Source organism: Sus scrofa, chromosome 1, assembly GCF_000003025.6.
Source record: "Sus scrofa isolate TJ Tabasco breed Duroc chromosome 1, Sscrofa11.1, whole genome shotgun sequence".
NCBI classification, from domain to species: domain Eukaryota; kingdom Metazoa; phylum Chordata; class Mammalia; order Artiodactyla; family Suidae; genus Sus; species Sus scrofa.
In genome coordinates this window covers 258,206,055-258,223,929 of record NC_010443.5, presented here as the reverse complement: position 1 = coordinate 258,223,929, position 17,875 = coordinate 258,206,055, and positions in this window count along the sequence as shown.

Sequence of the window (17,875 nt, the reverse complement as noted above, 5' to 3'; positions counted from 1 at the left end):
GTTTCTGACAGAAGAAACACAGATATTACCTATCTTTAGGAAAAAACAAATAAGTAATCATAACCCTTTCACACAGCCATTCCCTCCATCCTATGAAAGACACACAAAATGTACCCTCTTCAAAATCTCATCAATGTATTTTCCAGGATGCTTCTTGATTTGCACTGAAGGGTGCAGAATCTCTAATTCTAAAATAAATAAATGAAATCTGAATTAGGGACAAGTTGTAGTTACAAGAAAATAAGTAGAAAAAAAGGAAAACAGTATTATTTTTAAGGGTGTTAAAAATTGATAATGGTTTGTATAGTATAAATTTGATGAATCAAACAGCTATGGGTTTTTTTTATCTCATTTTCTGGATTTTTTAGTTTTGTGATCACAGATAATTTGTTTGACATCCCTGAGTCCCAGTTTCCTCATCTTTGAAAACAAGGGGGTAGTGGATAATAGCAACTATACATCCTCTTTATTGTAATAATTAGTATTGATGAATACATATCAAACATTAAGCACAGTGCCTGGCACAGGGAAAATAGTATATTCTCAATATTCTCAGTATGTTCTTTATATTCAACAAAAACTAGCCAAAATTATATTGTTATATTAAATTTATAACAAAATTCAGTACAAGTTTATAATTAAACCACTATGTTGCTGCAATTCACACATTAAATGTTAGGGGGAAATATTGGATGACAGAGATCAAATCAAATTGCGAGTAAACAGGAAAAAAACTAGGTATGTGCCAGGTATTATATCAGGGGCTTCACAAATTATTTTACTGAGTTCCCCCTTTACATGTAGGAAAACTGAGACTTAGATAAATTGCTTATAATCTTAGAGTTAAGAATTGGGGTTGGGGGGTTCCTGCTTGGCATAACAGGATCTGTGATGTCTCTGAAGTGCAGAGATGCAGGATTGATCCCTGGCTGGGCACAGTGAGTTAAGGACCTGGTGTTGCTGCAGCTGCATAGGTCACAACTGTGGCTTGGATCTGGCCCCAGGAACTCCACATGCCACAAGGAGGCCCCCCCCAAAAAAAAAGTAGGGTTCGAACCCAGATATGACCAGCTTCTAAGCCTTTGAGTTAAAAGAAGATTGGAACCTTATTGTCTGTTTTTACTTTATCCAGATCACTTCCTGCTTTTGTCATGTTTAATCTAGATAAGCAGTCAGAACATGAGTCCTGGATCTGGATGACCACACACTGTGCCAGGAAGTGTTGAATTATATAATGTCCAACAAAAACATTTGTTGTGTTTTCGGTCTAAATTGACAGTAAAGTTCAAGAGGTCATACAACTTGGACTGATGCAATCTTTTCCTGATAAAGAAGCCTGATATGGAAACTAGAGCTCAGACAATGCTGGAGAGTTAAGTAGGATGAAAAATGTCAAGGGGCTCAGGAGACAGAGAGAATGATGTTAGGGGTCAGTGACCTAAAGATCAGATTTCTCTGTGCCAGTCCCTGAGTGATAGGAAAAGATGTGGCCACTGCAGTGACCCAGCAATAGGAGCAAATTATGTCACAGTGTTCTGAGGATGGGATTGCAGGGCCATAAATGCTATTTTTGGAATTCTTCCTCCAGGAAGACTTGTCCTTTTTGAATTGCTATAGAAGGTATGAAAGAAACAACTGATCATTCTGATATGTTTCTTCTCAAGGACATTTTTGTCCCTGAGCTTTGAAGACTGATCAACTGATGAAATCATGGCTTTCTCAAAACTCAACTTCATAGCTCATAACAGATCTGCATACATAGTAGGTGATTCCTACATACCTGTGGCCAGTGATACAATTCCATGTTCACGTGGAAAGATCAAGGTGCTAAGGGGAAGACTTAGTTTAACACCTCCTGTATACAAGCTCACTGTTTTCTTACCTCTGAATCAGGAGTTAAAGCATTGTTTAGGGTGAAAAAAGGAGGTAAGGATTATGAAGATACTATTTCTACTTCCTATATAAATCCCTTGAGTTATTCATATATGTTCATAGATATTATATATTGCCTGACAGAAGACTAAGATCCACATCCAGAGGTCCAATGCTTGGGTTCAATTTGCAGGTTATCAGAGAAGAACCTGCCCCCATGATCCTTTTGCTAGACCTTTAGTAAGTAACAGCCACCTGCCTTCTAAGGAGCTGTGTTGCCTTTACTTTGGGGACCCTCTTTCAAGAGTAGAAGCTAAAATGTTGTGCAGCTACTCAGTAAGTCAAACCAGGAAGTTAGTAGGCATTTAAATTTTTAATTTAATTTTTTAAAATGTTCATTTTTATTGAGATATAACTGACATATAACATTGTATAAGTTTAAGGTATATATATATCATAATGATCTGATATATGTATGTATTGAGAGATTAATTACCGAAATAATTTTAAACATCCATCATCTCCCATAGTTACAATTTTTTTCTTGTGATGAGAACTTTTAAGATTTACCCTTTTAATGACATTCTAAATACTATGCAGTATTATTTACTAAAGTCACCATTACATCTCCAGAACTTATTTATCTTACAACTAGAAGTTTGTACCTTTTGACCACCTTCACTCATTTGCCCCAGCCCCAGCACCCCTCACCTCTGGAAGCCACCAATCTGTTCTCTTTCTCTGAGTTTGCTTGTTTGTTTGTTTCAGTTTCCACATATAAGTGAGATCATACAGTCTTTGCCTTTCTCTGACTTATTTTAGTTAGTCATCATTTTAAGATTTTCCTCTCCTCATCACACCCATCCAATCATTCACCTACTCTGTGCATATCTGTATCTCTGTCCCCAGTGCCTCTTTCCTAGTCCTCTCAGATTCTTCACAAGGATCTTCAAACATGTCTACTTCTGTTCTTATTGCCTTCTAGACACGCCCTACATTGAAAGTGATCATTTCATGATAACATGAAAAATACCATGTCCATAAGGGTCATGAAAACTCTTAGCTTAATATTTTCACACAGCTTTTTTTCTCTTTTAAGACAAGAGCCAAAACTCATGAACATCATTACAAGACCCTACGTATTGTCACCTTTTCTTCTCTTACCATGTAAGCTCTCCATCTCACTCAGTGCTCCAGCCCTATTGAACTCTGTTCCATGAACTTTCCATGCCCCTCCTGCCTATAATGTAATTCTCTTAATACATTTACCCTTGTTCTCCCAGCCCTACAGGTCTCAGTGTAAATGTTGCCTCTTGACATGACTTTTTTAGCCCTGGATCAGTTGAAGAACTTCTGTTATAGCCTCTTTTTTATGACAATAGCTTTATTTATTTTAAAAAATGTTATTAGAGTGGTGTTGACTTACAGTGTTGTATCAGTTTCAGGTGCACAGCGAAGTTAATCAGTTATACATACATCTACATCCATTCTTTTTTCCCATATAGGTTATTACAAACTATTGAGTAGATTTCCTTGTGCTATACCTCTTAAATATTCCTAAACTTTCTTTGTCAGATGCTCAGTATTTGGCACATATTTAGAACTGGAAAATTATCTACTAAGTGCAGAATCAATAAATATACATGTGAACTGAATGTTTTTATAGATTAGTTTCTTTTCATGATAAAGATGACCCATGCCTTCACAGAGAATCATTTTTTCCTATTCCTAGAAAATTTCCTTGCTCTCAAAAATTTAATGAATGAATTTATATGAATTAGATTTAACAACAGATTTCATTAGATCAATTCTTCCTTTTCAGTGAGTCATGAGATATGTTCAAATACTGTCGAAATTGATTGTTACGTACACAAAAAAAGGACACTTTTGGTTCTAGTGGCCAATCTGAGAGGGAAGAGACTCAGGTGACAAGCAGAAAAATATTGAATGAGATTCTGCATTTGCCTTCCCTGAGCTCCCTCTCCATCCCGGGTCTCTTAAGCATGAGGCCTGGAAAGATCTGGCTGCACAGAAAGATGCAAGGCTGTGAGTTAATTTATATGATCGTAGACAGCAAGAGAGTTGTTTTAATTGAAAGATATAATTACCAGGTGTTGAAGGCGAAGGGGTTCATTAATTTCACAGACACTCTGTTGACTGAACTGTCCTCATTTTAATTTTTCGCGACACATCAAGGAGGTGGACACCTGTGGGTCATGGGAATGGACCAATCCTGGGCTTGCAGACACTTAGAATTCCACCCCTGGGGCAAGTAATCTTTTGGAAGTGAAAAACCAGGTTGTTTTCTCCTGTTTAAAACTTCTCATTATAAAACTCTGAAATGATCCTCATTGCCCTCTCAGGCTCTGCGAAGCCCTTCATAATCTGGCCTTTGCCCAATTCTCTTTTCTCTGTTTTCAATACACACCCCCATCCCTGGGGTATCTGCTTCTGACATTTTGAACAGATAATAATACAAATAGCAATTAAAGTTATCATAATCATTTTTCACCATTACTACTTCTATGCATATTTACTGTGCTCTCACTGTGTACAAAACACTGCCCTGAGCATTCCTTTGCTTTAGTTCATGGGGTCCTCCTGATGACCTCTGGTAGATGCTGTTCGCATTACTTGTCCCAATTACTTGTCCAAATCAAGCTGATAAATCAAAGCAAAACCTGGATTAGAGTACAGGTCTGACTTCAAAATCTAAAGTAAGTCAGAAAGAGGACAAACACCATATGATATCACTTATTTGTGGAATCTAAAATGTGGCACAAATGATCCTATCTACAAAATAGAAACGGGTCATGGACATGGAGAGCAGACTTGCGGTTGCCTGTGGGGAGGAGTGAGGGAGTGGGATAGATGGGGAGTTTGGGATTAGTAGATGCAAACTATTACATTTAGAATGGATAAGCAATGAGGTCCTACTGTATGACACAGGGAACTATATCCAACCTCTTGGTATAGAACATGATGGAAGATAGTATGAGAAAAAGAATGTGTGTGTGTGTGTGTGTGTGTGTATGTGTGTGTGTATAAGTACGTATGACTGGGTCGCTGTGCTATACACCAGAATTTGGCACAACAATATAAATCATCTGTACTCTAACAAAAAATAAAATAAATTTAAAAATTTTAATTGTTCTTTAATCACAGATTTTTGTTGATTGAATCCTATTGCCTTTCACCTTCATAAGTGTGTTCTTTGAAGGTGAATACTAAATCATGGTAACTGGCGTGCCCCCAGCAAACAGCCATGCACTGGACAGTTAGAAGGCCCTCAGGAAATGTGATGATGGATGGAGTCATGGACAAATGAACACTCCTTTCCCCACTTAGTGACACCATCCTGCTTATCTTGGCCATATAAGTCAAATGTTCTCCACCTTGATAATACACTTTTGAAATATGGGCATATTAGTATTCCATGAGAATCATGAGATCATCTCATATGCCTGGAACTATGAGACCTTTTTGATACTTGAATGTAATCTAGAAAAAGGAGACTAAACATCGTAGCAGGAATAAAAATAATAATAGCAACTAATTATTACATATCAGCTACTTTACCTCTAGTCTCTCACAACAATAGTTTGAAGTATGAGCTAATACCAGTTCTATTTGATGGAGAAAGAAACCAAAAAATAATTTCCCCAAGATTAGCTATTACATAAAAGAAAAGGGGTTCAAATTTAGGTGTTTCTGACCTCAAAATTTTTCTCATATTTTTAAATAAATAGCTCACTATTTCAGCACCCTTAACTTTAAAATTTTGTTTTAGAGTGTGGCTATTGACTAGAGGTATATTTCACATGGAGGATGAGAGTTTACATGCAAAGTAGGGAGGCTATTTTAGTGGGAAAATGACCTTGAGTTTGAATGTCCCTGATGGTATTGGTCCAAATTATCCACATACCCCAGACCACAGTAAAGGCTGACAGTTCAATTAGCCAAATATGGGGGGAAATAGCATTGATTAAGTAGGAATCTTAGGAAGTGGTTAATTACATTTCCTGGGTAACTGAAGACATTTTGTGTTTCAGCCCATCTTAATGAAAATCTAAATATATCAGGCCCTTTGTAGAGAACAGATCACAACACATTTATTTCTGTGTCCTTGAAGCTTACTTAATCAGGCTTTGCAGAATATAACACTGTCTTCTTCAGTGTCTCTACAATTATTTTAGTGTTTAGTAATGATTCCTGATTCTAGAGAAGAGATTGTTTTCTAATGTTTGCAATAAGATTATGCTGTGACATTATAACACTTGAAAAAGTATATCACACCAGAGAATTTATATTTAATGATTGGAAATCCATAGCTCTTCAATTCCATTCTTCTGAATCTCATTGATGTCTTCTTTTGAACTTTGTTTTTGCCTTCTTCTAAACCTCGGTTAAGCCCATTTGGGGCAATAGATGCAGAGTAGTAAATGATTTTCTGGAAGGCAGACTGATCTCAGAAAATTGTCTGGGAGTTGTTGAAAGCTGCTAATCCTTGGAATTGATTTAAATGATAGATTCTTGGCATTTATATACATAATCTGCCTGTTGGTTCCTTGGTGTTGTTATTTTTACTTTTACTTGCCTTCAGTTTATGCAGCATATTTACAAGGCACACTGATTCCTATGGTTGCAACCCAAATATCTCACACTCCATCAGTTAACATGTACACATGTGGCAACATTGGTATCAGTTTCCAGATCCCAGTTGTACCAAGCCTATTCTGCTTTATTACTCCAGTCCCTCCATCACCAGTGGTGATGTTTCACATGGGTTTAGGAGAAAGTCTACAGATTCTTCCTCCTCTTCAACGTGTCTTCTCACTGCCCCTGCTTCAGTGGGTGTAGTTGTTTTTACGTGGTAATTACCCACATAGAGAGTGTGATCAGGGTGCACATTGATCCACCGTGGTCTGTTAGTGGGGAGGGGACCTGTCTACATGTCAGAATTCATCAGAGAGGCCTCAAAGCAGGGTTTCTTAGCTCAGTCTTACAAATCTTGTTTGAGCATTATTCCCTCTACTTTCCACACTTTCCCTAGGAGTTCAAATCCAGTTCCTTCACAGGATAGGAAGAATGGATGCCATCTCTACGGCCTCTTTTGCCAGAAGCTTTTTTTGGAGGAAATAAAACTAACAATAACAGTTCTTTCTCTAGTCACTTAGCCTTCATCACTACATGGCTTCTTCAGAAGCAAATACTGAGACAGAGTTTTGGGAAGCTTGATTTTTCTTAGGAATTAACATCTGTGAAAGAGAATGGAAGCAGAGTTGGGTGGAGGGAGAATGTGAATTGCAGTACGGGCTCAACAAAATCTCTATCCACATGGCAGGGAGCACTTAACTGAGCATCCTCCATCCCTGATCCAGCACTGGGCTGAAACAGTCAGGCCTGTATACCCATTGAAGTCAGTCACGACATGTAAGGTCGTGGCCTCAATGAGGTGGCTCTCTGAAGTTAAGGCTGACTCTGAAGAAGCTGTCAATGGAGGACTTTTGCAGACATTTCTGGCAATACGGCAGCCCCTCTCTTCTGGCAGGGGATCCGGGCTTTGTTTATCATGGTCCTCAAACAAAATGGTCTCATGCAGCTCTTTGGATGGAAATAAATACATGGCTATTTGGGTGACATCTAATTCTTCTCCCAGAAGCATCTGAGCCCTAGCTATCACTAGGAAAACAAACTATTAGCCTCATATTGGATTTACATGTGCACAAGTTTGAGGGCTTACCTGTGAAGAGCGTGAAAGAGTATTCAATATCCTTGATACATATATCAATTTTTTTTTGTCTTTTTGCCTTTTCTAGGGCTGCACCCACAGCATATGGAGGTTCCCAGGCTAGGGGTGAAATGGGAGCTGTAGCTGCTGGCCTATGCCAGAGCCACAGCAACTTGATATCTGAGCCGCGTCTGTGACCTACACCACAGCTCACAGCAGCGCCAGATCCTTAACCCACTGAGCAAGGCCAGGGATTGAACCCACAACCTCATGGTTCCTAGTCAGATTTGTTAACCACTGAGCCACAACGGGAACTCCACATATATCAATTTAAAGGTCTCAGTCCTTCTCAGTGATTACCCTGGAACTGATTGTTCATGCCCCACCAAGACACAGAGTGGACCCATAAAGGAGTTTTCCACTTAGAGTGATCAGATTTGGACTGTTGGATTATTCAAAATGGAGAGAAAGCATGGGAACTCAAGTGGTCAGAGCCCAATTACTAAATCAAGGCCATAGACACCTACAGTCAGAATTAAGAGGGTCAGAGACTCATTCCAACATATAGACTCATTATTTGAAGCAATACAAGGCCAGAAAGATGCATTTTGCTAAGAAAGAGACAATCTAGACTCTTTTTATGTAAGTCTTGACTTTCCAGTAACATTTTTCAAAAACTGAAGTATAGTGGATATACAATATTATATAAGATACTTATGTACAAATAAGTATAGTTGGTATACAATACAATGATTCACATTTTTTTTCTTTTTTCTTTTTTTGCTTTTTAGTTCTGCACCCACAGCATATGAAAGTTCCCAGGCTAGGGGTCAAATTGTGCTGCAGGTGCCAGCCTATGCCATAGCCACAGCAAGATGGGATCCAAGCCATCAGATCCAAGTCTGTGACCTGCAGCGCAGCTCATGGCAATGCTGGATCCTTAACCCACTGGACGAGGCCAGGGATTGAACCTGCAACCTCATAGATACTAGTTGGGTTCATAACCCACTGAGACACAGCAGGAACTCCCATGATTCACAATTTAATTTCTGGTAACATTTTCACAAGTAGCATCAATAATAAAATTTTAACACTTTTTACAGAACATATTATATATAAGGCACTCTATTGAGTCCATTCTACACATTATCACATGAGTCCTTAAAATAAACCCATGATTCAAGTGGTATGCTGTCTATTGTGTAAGTGCAGAAATTGACTTTTTTTATGCTAAAAATTTCCCTAAGTTAGTAGCCAGTAAATTGTCAGGCCTCTTTTCTCAGTCATATTCTCTTGTACCCAGGGAGGAGAACAAAGGCCAATAATAGTGAGTCAGGGAGAATAAATTTGGGTTAAATACAATAAACATTATAATGATAAGGATTGTCCAAACAAGAATTGGCCACCCTGGTGGATATAGCTCCATCACTGGAAGGGTTCCAGCAAAGGCTAGCTGGCCATCTGTCATGTTCCTTGCAGAAGCAAATTCTGACTGGCTGGGAGGTTGAACTTAATGATTTTACAATGCCCTTTCCGATCCTGAGGCTCTGATTTAAAATCCCTGGTAACCTCTGTGATTTCCATTTCAATTCTGTTTCTAAGTCTTTATACAGCTGACTTGCTTCTCCAGTGTTCTGACTTCCTTTTAATTTAGAGTGAACATTTCTAGTTAAGAATGGAATTTGGATAATTTATACTTTAATATAATTCTCATTGGAAAAAGATAGATGCTTAACTATCCTCTATGCCAACATAACAAAGACAAAGCTAGAACATTCCAGAGCCTACTTCAGGGCAGTATCACATTCAGAAGAAACTCTAATTTCTTATAAACAAATGTTTAAAAATGTTAAATTTTGGAATTATCTTGTGGCACAGCATGTTAAGGATCCGGCATTGTCATTACAGCAACTTGGTTCACTGATGTGGGTTCGATCCAGGGGAACTTCCACGTGCCACAGGTCTGGTCAATAAATAAATAAAATTGAAATGCCATCTTTAATGTTAAAATAAGATACCAAGCATCATACTAAGAGAAAAAAGAAATTCCTTAAAGTCATTTTTTCATAATGTATTTTTCTTATACTTAAAGTGAGTAAAGACAGCTGCTCCCTAAATATTTTCTCATTTCAAGAGCCCTAACCCAAATTCTATACAATTTAACCTCTGCTGGAATTTACCCGTTTTCTACAGATCTTTAATTTTTTTCCTAAGAGTTTCCTAAACCCTTTCCTATTTAAACAAGCTGATCTTTCCTTTTCCTCCAGTTTTTTGTTTGTTTGTTTGTTTGTTTGTTTTTTAAGGGCTGCACATGCTGCATGTGGGATTTCCCAGTCTAGGGGTTGAGCTGCAGCCACTGGCCTACACCACAGCCACATAAATGTTGGATCTGAGTCAAATATGCAACCTATACCACAGCTTGCATCAACATTGGATCCTTAACCTGCTGAGTGAAGCCAGGGATCAGACCCACATCCTCATGGGTACTAGCTCTTAACCCGCTGAACCACAATAGGAACTCCTTCCTCCAGTTCTTTATTTCACCCATTAACCTTGAGTATCATTCTCACAGAAGGCAGAAAAGAAGGGAGCCTCCAGATACTCACATTTTATTATAAAACTTAAGTATTTAAGAACCTTCTCAAAGAATAAAACGTATCTACTTGTGCCACCTATAGTTCTTGCTTATCCACAGCCTGTCCCCCTCCTTCCTGACCTTTCTTCTCAATCTCCAAGAGGATCCAGTGGGATCTTCTAATGATAAACATTGACTGCATCCTTTAAAGTCATGTTTAACCAACTGAGGTGTGAGTAACTTAGACAAGTCCAGAGTAGTGAACCACACTGGCTTTCAGAGTCAGTCCCCCCCCAGTCCTGATTCTATTCCTCTTGAGAGAAGGAAGCTGGGATGTCGGTCATGTTTGTTGTCCCCCAGTCACAATGGCCTACTTGATGTTCTGCATCTTCAGTTTATCCCCAACATTTTCCCACTCATGCTTGGGTCTACAGCGTACAGGGAATCTTCACCCAGTTTTCCATATCAAAAGTGATGGAGGAGATGGAGCTTCTGGCATTCTTTGAAGCATCAGCTGAAGTTGAAACCACTTATCCATATCTACCTAGGTCATATTTTGAAGACTCCAAATTTAGGAGGCTGTAGCAGCTCCAGGTTCTTATCTATTATCTGGTGTTTCAGTCTGAGTTCTGCTACTTGATTTGTTCCCAGGGAGACACCATGATCACCTTTTTTTTCTCCTCCCTTTTCCCCTTTCTCTCATTAGCTTTCCTAACAGCAAGAATCCAGGCATCTGATATAGGTGGTGAAGTCTGAAATAGTTTTGTAATTTTTGGCCACAAATTGGTACTGCACTGACCTGATCTAGGAGTTTCTGATCCTCAAAGTCACCTTCCACCACCTGCTGCCCAATTATCAGGTACAGAATTCTCTCCAGTTTGGAAGCGTGTGCAGCTCAGAAGTACCTTTCCTGACGACGTGCAGCTATCAAATAGACGTAAACATTCTCAGCTCTTATTCATGCTTTCTAGGGGGTTCATTCAGGCCGTCTACAGCCAAAATAGATTGCATAGAGTTTATAAATAAATCCTGATCCTGGACCCCATAGATTCATTTAATTGCCAACATTTCTCCTCCTTCCCCCACTTCTTGGTTCATTGGAGATTTTGTCCACAAGTCAGTGTTTCATTTGTTTGTTTTTGCTTCTCACATGGCCATTGTAGTTATCCCTGCACATTGTTAAAATTCTTTAACAGAGTAAAAGAAGGTTCATGAATTTTTTTTTCTTTGTACGAGCATTGTAACTTTACATATATCACATTGTTAAAGATTGATCCTGACACAGAGTGTCAGGGCTCCCTGTTAAACAGCAAAAGTCATACTGCTTGGTGGTGACCCTATCAAAGACACAGTTTATAACTCACTAAGCCAACTTTGAAATTATTAAATTCTTGATGAATTGTTTTTAATTTGAGCTAGTCACATAGTGTTACATATTGTGCACAAAGTGAGACTTATTGGTATTTTATGTGATGCTATTTCTAATTTGCAGAATTCAAATCCACATAAAATGCTACTATACTGTAGCTTGTAACATTGATTCCAAAATGTGCTTGATTTAGTACCCCAGAGCCGGAGCTTAATTCTCAGGGATTTTGTCTTCAAAATGTGGCCCAGGAAAAAGCCTGCAATTAGCCCATTATGTCTGCTGCTGACTACCTATCCTGTCTGATAGAAGGTTTGTAATTCTTTAAGATGTTGAACATCCATAGGAGCCACTTAAAAAAAAAAAGTATTTAAAAAAATGTATTTAACCTAAAATTCACTATGGTAGCCATGGAAATGTATGGTTCAAATCTCCTGCTCTGAGGAACCTAATTGACAAATGGCGTCAGCCATTGTCCCACTAGATCCATCACCTCAGAGGCCACACTTTCCATAGGATGTTCCTACAGCCAGTGACTGCAAGCAATTGAAGTGCTGATCTGTTCCTGTGAGATGTAGGACTCCTATAATGAGTTATTTAGACCCTTCTGGAAGCTTCCTTAAACAATTGCAATCTGAGATTGTTCTTATCCAACCCTCCTTCCTGCTACTCCTCTTTCCCTGGTATTGTATTTGCATCCCAATCTAAAGGTTCTCCTTGCCTTCTCCTACTCCCTTTATCCTTCATAGGCACTTCTTCCCCAATAAATCTCTTGCTTGTCTAACCCTGTCTTCACATCTACTGTTCCGCAGTAATGATCTTTAGACTTCCTCAGTTTCATGAACATCCACTTTTAAACTGTATTGCCTAAGTACCATAATCTGATCTCACAGAGGACTCTGCAGTATCTCTCTGGCAATGAGGAGGCATTCTTGGGACCACTGTTTCTCAGACTGGATCAACATCTAGCCTGTGTGACACCGGTCCATTAATTGGGAAGCCGTGAAGAATATATACTCCTGTCTCAGGTGCAGGGCGATGGTTTAATCTGAGTTGAATCTGAATATTGTAATTTTTATCCCAAATTCCAGATATATCTTCTAGAATGAAATCGAATAATGTCTGACTACTCCATAAATCTCAAATCTTTAACTTTCCCAACAACTGTTAAATATCCCCTCCTCTCTCTAAACTTACTAAAATTCTTCTTTCAAACTCACCCAGCCCATGATGCCTCATATTATTCTCAGTCTCTGCACACACCCTTTAGATCCTTCCTTTTCTCCCAAGTGTAGCTCTGTCTTTCCAGTGTCTGCAAAGCTAGCATGTTGCTTCTCCACTTCACCTTTCACACCTTGCCTTTTTTTCTTAGGAGACAGAAAACTAGAGAGGATATCAACATAACGTTAACAATTGTCTTTGTTCCTGTTACTGCTTCACACAAGTAAATGGTTATTCCATCTCTACAGGCCTTACCTCCAGCATCTTCTCACTCTCCAATCAGCCCTAAGTCCGGTGAGAAACTCTCAGGTTTACTTTTGGGTCCTTCCAAGAGAGGCACTCGTGAAACTAGCCCAAGCATTAGTAATTCAGCACCTTTCATAATGAAAAATCCTTTCATCCAAGAAAATTTAGGAGGCGGCAGAACGCCTGGCCTTGTGGCTAATTCAGCAGTGATCTCTCATTCGCCCTGCTGAGGTCGTTCAGCTCAGTCAGGGGTTGGCTAAGGCTGAAAGAGAAAGAAGTGCATCCCTGCAGGCTAGTCATGGTCCTCCTTCTGCCATTCCTCCCTGTTGCACACCCCATCATCAATCCTGGCCACCACTACCTGCTAGCTACTGCTTGGCCTGAATTGGTATTCTTCCTGCCTTACCAGTCTGCGCTTAGATTTATGATTTACTTAGAATTGGATTACATCAAGGCTCAAGGCCAAGGCGCCATAATCTGTCACCGTCTCCACCGTGGCCAAACACAAACATTTGTTTTAGCTGCATCAGCATCCCTAAACTCTGTTCAAAGGATACCCATTGTTAATCCCCATAGCAACTGAATCTTGTGTTTTTTTTCTTCTCCACCCCCAACTTCTTTGCCACCCTCCTTCTTGGTTCCAAATAAAAGCATTGTCTTCCTCAGGTGATAGATACTCATAATTTAACAGAATGGTGACAAGTCTAAGTTATGCTATTGAAATATATCACAGCTAGAGTTGCTTTGCTATTTGTTTTTGTGCTGAATAGCAGCAAGTGTTTTAAGTTATGGGTCTCGTGCACACACACAAAGAGAAGAAAGGGAGTATATGTAATTGTCTCTAGTATTGATGATGGCTCCTTGCCTGCTTAGTAAAGTCTCAAGATACAAAATCAGGGTGCATATTTTTATACTTTCTTATTGTTTATTAATAATAGTGAAAAGAACCATATTTGATATTTCTGTAGCTCATCACAGTTAACAAAGAGCAAACATTACATCATCCAAACTTTACAGTATTTTGTTAAATGAAGGTATTTATGCTCTATTTTATGGCTGAGGAAATATAAGTTCAGAGAAGTAAAGTAATGTGTCTATGCTTCTAAAGTTAGTAAGGAACAAGCAGAGAACTGAAGGCAGATCTTTAAATTCTAAACTGAAAGCTCCTCTGCTATACCATCTCTGCTTTTTTAACAAATGAGATAATATGGTAATACATTAATTTAAAACTGACTCAAGAGCATCAGGAATATATCTTAATGAGATATGTCTCTTTTAAGCTATGCAAAAGTGGAAGTACAATGGGTTAATTGACCAGTACTTTTGAGGATCTAGGGCATGCCCAGGTATTGGAGAGAGAAGTCAAAAGTAAATAATACAGAAAATGAAATGGATTGAGGAGAACTAGCTGTTAGACAAACTCAGCCATTAACTCACTTGAAGTCACTTTTCTTCTCTGAGACTTACTTATGTGTAAACTGTGGGGGTTGAAATAGATTATTTCTAAGTTGAAAAACTTGTGATATTCTCAAATTCTATCTTAAATGGACATTGCACACTTAACTTTGTGCTTTCTAGCCTGAGGAATGAAAACAGAATGAAGTTTCTCTCTTCCAGTATCTATCTCATAACATAATTAATGTTCACAAGGCTTAGATAGTGTCACAAACACACAACACCAAACAAAAGAATAATAAACTCTATTTAAATGTTATACTTTAAACTTTAATTGTATGTAATGCAGTTGGCTGAAGAAAGTTCAAAGAGGGCCCAAGCAAGCAAGGAAATGTTCATGGTATAAGAGAAATCTGAGCTAGATGATGAAGGTGAGGAGAATATGAAGGAGTAGGAAAATGATAGTCCACATCCAATGGGAAAGATGATATAAATTAAATCCCAGGAAGATGATATAAATTAAATCCCAGGAAACAGAACGAAATGGAACATTTCCATTTAGCTATGGGTGTTGACTTTTCTGTATCACAGCTTTCTGTTGTGAACCTTTGAAGTTGGAGCAAAAGTTGGTACAAAGGGACAAAAATGACTGTTCTCCATTGATTTAAAATTCAACTTTTGGAGTTCGCATCGTGGCGCAGCAGAAACAAATCCGACTGGGAACCATGAGGTTGTGGGTTCGATCCCTGGCTTCGCTTAGTAGGTTAAGGCTCCGGCATTGCTGTGGCTATGGAATAGGCCAATGGCAACAGCTCTGATTCGACCCCTAGCCTGGGAACCTCCGTAAGCCACGGGTGCAGCCCTAAAAAGAAAAAAGACAAAAAATAAAATAAAATTCAACTTTCAAAAGTTTATCCAGGGAGAGGGTGTAAAGGAGAGGGAAGAAGAAGAATAGAAAATAACAAAATCTAAAACAGCATGATATCAAATGTTAGTTTTGGAAGGAAGATATAATCCTATCTAATCCAATCAACTAAATATGAAATATGGGGGAAAAGGGATCCAGAAAAATGAAGGGAGTCTTCCAGTGATTACAATGACCACAATCACAGTGATCTGCCCACACTCTCTGTCCCTATTCTGATGTTCTGGGGCTCTTTGGGGACAGTAAAGAAAACCAGAAAGGAAGATAGACAAGAATAGCTAAGAGGGAAGAGAGTGGGGAGGGGAAAAAAGGACTGAAAAATATGCCAGTAGGATTTCTTACTGTGTCAAATCTACGAGAAATGATGGGAAACTAGAATGCTCCTCCTGTTCTCCCCTCATTGTATTGAGCACTTCTTTGAGTCTTTTGGTGGCCAACAAAGACAAGAGGTCACCGAAGTTAGATCTTCAGTCTGTCTCTCTGCTCTGTCTATATTAGATTCCCAGCTTGGGTTACTGTTGGTGGACAGGAGCTTGAATCAGAGTAAAGCTGGTTTTCAATGAGCTGTGATCAAGATTACTGGTTCTCATCCTGATTATTAAATAATCTCAGGAGACTTAAAAAATGTCCAGGTCTGTGCCTACCCTCAAAGATTTTGATTTAACTAGTCTGGGGTAGGAATCAAGATTACTAGGTTTTTGTTTACCCAGATTAAAAAATGAACTTCAGGACTTCCTTTCATGGCTTAGTGGTAACAAACCCAACTAGTATCCATGAGGATTGGGGTTTGATTCCTGGCCTCACTCAGTGAGTTGGGGAATCTGGCATTGCTGTGAGCTGTGGTATAGGTTGCAGACATGGCTTAGATCCCATGTTGCTGTGGCTGTGACATAGACCGGAAGCTAGGCAGCTACAGCTAGAATTTAACCACTGGCCTGGAAACTTCCATATGCTGCTGGCGCAGTCCTAAAAATAAAATAAAATAAAATAAGACTTCAGAGTGATCTTAATCAGAACAGATATCTGATTGAACCAAACAGTTACATCTAGGAAGGAAGGATGGAAAGGAGGGAGGAAGGAAGACTGGAAGGAGGGAGGGAGGGAAATCCCTCTGATGGTCATACCCTTAACATTCCCTAGAGTGGCTTTGCATTTAGTAGAAGAGAGCTGACTTTTCTAAACGCCACAGCCCGAGCCTGAATTGGCCTTGCTTTTCTAATAACAATGGACCTGGGAAAGGAGAAAGACAAGTATCTCTGAGACAGAGGGCAAAACATAGTGCTGTGGGTCAGTGGGGCTCCCCTGTCTGTGTTTTAAGCTGAGAATGTCAGCATCTTGATAAGAGCTATCAGTGACTGTGACTCCTCATGAACTCTGGAGTCTTCCATCTCAATCTCTCTCCTAGGAAACGCTGACCTTCGTCAGCCTCACTCTATTTTAGGGGAAACTTTACAAAAGTTCTGTTCCCATGAACTGAATGGGATTGCTAGCAGAAAGAGAGAAATGATGGCTGTGCTTGAGGACATTCTGAAGGCAAAACATCCCAGCTCCTGTCCAAGCAACAATAGGAACTCTCACTGGATAATTTTTTCAGTTTTGTCTGTTGGTCAAATTTAATGAGGATAATAATAAACCATGTGGAAGTGTTTACTATTTTCTAACACCTTTCTGAGTATTGTAATTATATGCTAACTTTAAAATAATGGATGTTTTGCCACTAGTATGTATAATATATAAGTTGAATGAGAGTTGCATATTAAGTATGTGTTTATAGATTTGCATTATATGTGCGTATAAAAATATGCATAGTATTGGTTAAATCAGAATTGAACAAACTGTTTTGGAAGCACAATTAGAGGGCAGTCTATTAGAGGGCAGTAGTAGTGGGATTAAAGACATTTCAAAGAGCCTGTGACTTCTGAATGAGAATTTGATGTTGAGGTATTTAGCTGGGTTGGAAATATCAGGGAGAACATCTTTATTGGAAGAGAATTTGAGGGGACGGATTCAACTCAAGAGTTTCTGGGTGCTTCTGCTATCTTGCAGGGCTTGTTTGGTATGGCTCGAGGATACAACTGCGGCAAAATGAGCTGAATTGGTGACATCATCACTTCCTAAACCCTTCCATGGTTTCCTCTTGTCCTTCAGACAAAGTTCAAACTCCTTCCCGGCCTCCAAGGCCTCCAAGGTTGTAGCCCGTTCTTCTCTGTCTAGATTCATCTTACACCTCATTTCCTAACCTTTCCTCACTTTGGCTACCACCAAGGCCAACTTTTTGTTTCTCAGACAATCTTTTTGTTCCCTCATTTTGATGAGTTCTAACAGTCTTTTCCCTCTACCTGGAATACACTTTTGCCCTCAGTCTTTACCTTGTTAGTGCCTACTCATCTTTGAGATTTCAGCTAAAATGTCACCTTCTTAAAAGGACATGTGTAAGTCTCCAGACCAGCCTAACTTTCCTCCTATTTCCCTTTTAGGAACATTCATCATAAAACTATTTTTTTTAATTTTTAATTTTTTTTTTTAGGATTTCTCTCCCCACTG